The sequence below is a fragment of the Esox lucius genome, chromosome 21, assembly GCF_011004845.1.
Source record: "Esox lucius isolate fEsoLuc1 chromosome 21, fEsoLuc1.pri, whole genome shotgun sequence".
Lineage (NCBI taxonomy): Eukaryota > Metazoa > Chordata > Actinopteri > Esociformes > Esocidae > Esox > Esox lucius.
The window spans coordinates 144,881-150,981 of NC_047589.1; positions in this window are offsets into that span (position 1 = coordinate 144,881).

Genomic DNA, 6,101 nt, shown 5'->3' on the forward strand with positions numbered 1-6,101 from the left:
CATTCTCCAGATCACACCAGACGCTAACCGGTATCCTTGCCTCTGACATTTTAACAATCTTTCCATCGCTTATGTTCCTCATGAGGGAAGAAAGCTCAACAAAACTGGATGGAAGTACATTTTTCCTTCAGATTTTTATCGTGTGCTGTATTGTCTCTGAGGAGCTCGGTACACCTTCCCAATCAATCTCCAAACCAGTGTCGATAGTGTAACCTCTAATGCTTGACTTCATGTCATGACACCATATGGCGTAATACTTCCCAGTCAGTGATTCGGTATTCCATGCCACAGGTGTCGTTTGTATATTCAGCTCCCATGGCTAAAATGTACAACTTCGCTTTAGAAGCCGGATAATCAAACGCAAAGTCGAACATTTTTCCATCTGGCATGTCATGCTGATCCATCAGCTGCATAAACTGAGGTATTTTAGTTCTATACTCATTAAGAAAACACTTCTTTGGGGCATTGTATATTTCTGGAACGTATCTTTTTTTTCACTGTCTGAGTTGTCATGCGTGTATCACTGAGCACAGACGCCATCTTGATTCTTATACAGAGTAAAAACTATTTCAACTGCAAACCAAGAGAAGTCTAGCTCTTATTTTTGTGTGACTCTCAGAGAATGAACCAACGGTAACACCTGCTCAACCCCCCTTTGCACCGTAAGAAACCCTACACCCTCTCTTCCCAGAGAAGGAAGCCCCTGAAAAATAACTGTACATATATTACCACCCCATACAATACTTTTACTCATAACCCTTTTTGAACCCCGCTCCAATACCACAGAATCACCTGTTCTACCCTTCTCTCTCTAACCGGATATGTACCCCCGGAAAAGTCCAATGATGGTTCCACTGTCAGTGGGCTATGAAAAATATGTATTTAACAAATTACAATAATGTGAATACTAACACCATTGAGCTTAACTGACTGTCACTTGCAGCCTAAGCATTTCTACATAATGCTGGGAAATCTCCCCAAGAGATGGATTCTCCCTGCATCATATATGAAAATATATATTTTCAAATGTGAAGCTGAATCCCTGCCTAACATTGTTATGGATATTCTTCTCATGGCTGTTCCCTCCCAAGCTGGTTAGGATATTAACATAGAGTAGTGTTGAAGTCTAACACTTCCCCGAGTTGGTTTGTTGGAAAGGAGAATAACGCACCAGGAGTCAGGTCAATTACCGTAACGCATATTCCATTTATTACAAAAGCTTTTGGAGACAAGTGTCGCCGCACAATGTCTGAACATGTATCGTCATAACAGCATTATTTATACTTCAAACACGCCTAATAATGGGGGGCGTTAAGGTAGTCAAGCAGTGTGCCATTGGTCCAATTTATGTTCTTTACCTTATATGTGTACATGCAGCACAAGCGTCATATTTGGGCTTTATGTCTTCAGCTTGAAGTTCCTCAGTATGTGTGTGAGTTGGCCATCTGTGTCCTGTTTGCCTAAGACACCCAAGCTAAATCTACTTCCTCTTCCTAGCAACCGTCTAAATAAGATTTCCTGTTTTTCTACTTGCATCTTTCAGTTTTAGCATTTTGCTACAGACATTCAACATTTGGCCTTAATGCTTACAACAGTCTATGCCAGGGTTCTGGAGAGGAGAATACGGCCGATAGTAGAACCTCGGATTCAGGAGGAACAGTGTGGTTTTCGTCCAGGCCGCGGAACACTGGACCAGCTCTATACCCTCTACAGGGTGATGGAGGGTTCATGGGAGTTTGCCCAACCAGTCCACATGTGTTTTGTGGATTTGGAGAAGGCATTCGACTGTGTCCCTCGTGGCATCCTGTGGAGGGTGCTTCGGGAATATGGGGTCCTGGGTCCTTTGCTAAGGGCTGTCAGGTCCCTGTACGACCGAAGCAGGAGCTTGGTCCGCATTGCCGGCAGTAAGTCAGACTTGTTCCCTGTGCATGTTGGACTCCGGCAGGGCTGCCCTTTGTCACCGGTTCTGTTCGTAATTTTTATGGACAGAATTTCTAGGCGCAGCCAGGGGCCGGAGGGTGTCAGGTTTGGGGACCACACGATTTCGTCTCTGCTCTTTGCGGATGATGTTGTCGTGTTGGCCCCTTCAAGCCAGGACCTCCAGCATGCACTTGGACGGTTTGCAGCCGAGTGTGAAGCGGTGGGGATGAAAATCAGTACCTCCAAATCCGAGGCCATGGTCATCAGTCGGAAAAGGGTGGCTTGCCCACTTCAGGTTGGTGGAGAGTGCCTGCCTCAAGTGGAGGAGTTTAAGTATCTAGGGGTCCTGTTCACGAGTGAGGGAAGGATGGAACGGGAGATTGACAGACGGATCGGTGCAGCTTCTGCAGTAATGCGGTCGATGTATCGGTCTGTCGTGGTGAAGAAAGAGCTGAGCCGTAAGGCGAAGCTCTCGATTTACCGGTCAATCTACGTTCCTACTCTCACCTATGGTCATGAGCTTTGGGTCATGACCGAAAGGACAAGATCCCGGATACAGGCGGCCGAAATGAGCTTTCTCCGCAGGGTGGCTGGGCGATCCCTTAGAGATAGGGTGAGAAGCTCGGTCACCCGGGAGGAGCTCAGAGTAGAGCCGCTGCTCCTCCACATCGAGAGGGGTCAGCTGAGGTGGCTTGGGCATCTGTTTCGGATGCCTCCGGAACGCCTTCCTGGGAAGGTGTTCCGGTCCCGTCCCACCGGGAAGAGACCCCGGGGAAGACCTAGGACACGCTGGAGGGACTATGTCTCCCGGCTGGCCTGGGAACGCCTCGGTGTCCCCCCGGAAGAGCTGGAGGAAGTGTCTGGGGAGAGGGAAGTCTGGGCATCCCTGCTTAGACTGCTGCCCCCGCGACCCGGCCCCGGATTAAGCGGAAGATGATGCGATGCGATGCTTACAACAGTTTAACAGTTTATACATTCAATATACCCACAGTAGTTACGTCATAGTAAGCCTTAACTGAAACAGTATACGGTTATGTTGCAACTGCTTCTGGCATGGAAAAGTTAATCTTCAGTCTTGCTAGCAATTGCTCTATTCTTATGATTATTCCTAGGAAGTTAGTAGATACTAGTAAGCCTTTTACTGGCTAATATGCAATTAAAATGGCCAGTGGCAAAAGCAATACAGTTCATAGACACTTTGGTGGAGGTAAACTTAATAAGAAACGTTAGTCAGTTTAACACAATCCTCAAAGGAGTTAAGCGATTGCTGATACGAGTAATGCCATGGCGTCGTGGTTAAAGACATGTGCCTCTCATGTGGAAGACATAGGTTCAAATCTACTGAGAGCTATGTCATTTATTAATTATTTCTGGTAGATTCCATGATTCTCTCATCTTTTCACTTGATGAAAAAGTAAGTTATTGTCGCCTTTATTGATAGTTATTGTATAAATGTCATTAATTGAAAGAAAACATATGTTGTTTTGCCATGAAAGAAAAAAACATGTTCTCATGACATTAAATTACATAGCTTTGGCAGCCTCGCTAGCAATTGCTCTATTCTTATGACTATTTTCAGTGAGTTAGTATTACTGGCGAATATGCTGTTAAAACAGCCAGTGGCAAAAGCCATACATAGATGCTATTTGTGGTGGAGGTAAACTTAAGAAAGGTAAGTAACGCAAGAAACGTCAGTTTAACGGTATCAGTGTCATTCACGAATGACCGATAAACTATTAAAACGGCCAGTGGCAAAAGAGGATTTGTTCAGGACAGGGATAAGAGGCTATACTGACAAGAAGCAAATGTACAGCTCTGTGGTGTAGAGGTTAACGCCACAACCTTTCACGTGGGTGACCTGGCTTTGAATCTCGAGATGGGAACACTTTCTATTGTGGGGGAGCTGAACTAGGCTTGCCTGGTTTCTTGTTTTCTAAAGTTTCAAATAAAATGGCTTTTGAACAGAACATGTATTTCATTTATTTACTGTACAATGGTCTAAATTCGACAAATTACTGTAAATTACTTCACATTAACCCAGAGAGAGACAGGTGAGACAAACTTGTTACCATACTTGTACTCTCACATGCCTAATCAGTTATTAAGTATTTATTGTGATGGCAATTCCATCAATCGACACTTTTAAAGGAGTAAGAACAGAGACAAAATTCTCTTGGCACAATTTAACCATTTATTATTATTTGAAAATAAGAGAAACGCGGCAAACGCTTACAAACATCATCATCCGAGGAGTCTCTAACTTTATACATAAACAGTCCGTATTTATTACAGTTAAAAGGGGGTGGTAAATTGTTGCCCATCTAGGTTTTTACCCAAAGGGCGGCCTGTCCCCGACCCTTATCCTTACTGCCATAATGTTTACTGTTGTGTTTACCTAAAGGGGCCAACTTACCTTACTTCCCCCCAAGGACCACATTCCTAAGGAACAGAAAGGACTGACACCCTTCTTTGTCTAGGCAGGAGAACATGGCCCAAATACCTAATAATCCTCTGATATTATACAGACATGTGTGTCCCAATCAATGTAAAGATTTACATACCAGACAATGGAAACACAGACATTTCTCAAATGTACCTCAGTTAAAAATTTCCATAACAGAATACAATGTTAAACAAACGATAATTCTCTAAATAGTTTTCATTTTCTGGGTATATAATTCTGATAACGGAACAATGTATAATATGCTACACCTATTTAGGGAAAGGTCATCAAAGGAGGGTCAAAATGGTATATTCCAAATCAATTGCATTGACAAATAAATAAAGGTTGCATCTTAATTGCAGTATGTTTAAATAGTTTTGAAAGGCCGCAATGAAGCCTAATTTTGCATCATTATTATTTAATAGACAAGCGCAGTCTCTTATTTGTCTTGTCAAAACGGCCAATGGCGGTTAAAATTCCAGAATTCCGGCCATACAGATGAGCTAACGGACATATGTTTTAAATAACCGTACTGTATAATAGCCTACACTGAAACAGCAATAATACACACATTTGGTGATCCAACATTTTTATTTTATTTAAATTAGCAGAACGAGCTCTTCAAAATCTTTGTGAGCTGAGCATATACTCAGTTTAAATACTGTATACCAACTGTAGGACTGGGCTGTCGATGTTGAGGTCAGTATTTGAAACGTCTAAAAAAAATTGGCTTTCCAGTGGATGTCTAGCCCCGGCAGGCAAAAAAGCATTTGATTGGCTCTGTGGAAAGTTATACTATAGGCTCAGATCATTTACTGAACCTAGTGTGCTGGCCAGATGCACCATCACTAGATTTTCTTTAAATAGCCCGTTTATGTATGCTTCGCTTTTGACATTTCAGAGTCGTATGCTGGAGCTGGTGCCGGAGTGTGCTGCTTTTGGTTCTTGTGCCGAGCTTAGTCACATGAAAACAGCGGAGGCTCACTGTTTTCTTGGCTACAGATCATACAGTTCACACAATATTAGGCTATTTAATATGCTATTAATCTATTTACTTATTCATATGGCATATTTCCCACCGGACATTTTGGCGGTTGATATGGCTACTGTAGGCTACTATAAATCATAATTTCCTTTATTTATTTTTCAAATTGATTGTGTTTATCAAGCAACCATGCTTTAGGCCTTTGTAAGGCTATTCATGCCGATATCCTTTGATCGTATCAAACTGGTCGTCAGTGCCTCTTATTTTACTTTGTACATCATCAAAATTAGATAGAAATGGAAACAAAATTCTAATGGAATTATTTTGAATCATTTAAGTGTTGTTTAATTTAAATTTAGTACATTTGTAGGGCCTAATAAACAAATGAAAATATTGCCTGTGTTCTCAAGTAGTACTTCTATGTAGGCTATTCTTTTTTGAGTGGGACATTTTGTTAGGTAAAGTGGGACACTATATTATGATTAAAATGAGCAAAATGTTTAACGACATGTATTAATTAGTTTAGGTGTGCAGTAAATATAAAATACATTATTCAGATTGGAAACATGATTGTGAAATCCACATATTGTGCAAAAAGATCCTTGTCTATAAAAAAACAATGCAAATTATTTAGATCAGGCAATGTAATAATTGCGACAGCCAGGTGGCCAGAGAGTACGCAAGCAGACGCAAATCACTCTTAATGGGCGATACCCCCAGATAAAGACGCTCCTTGTGAATTAACTTAACAAT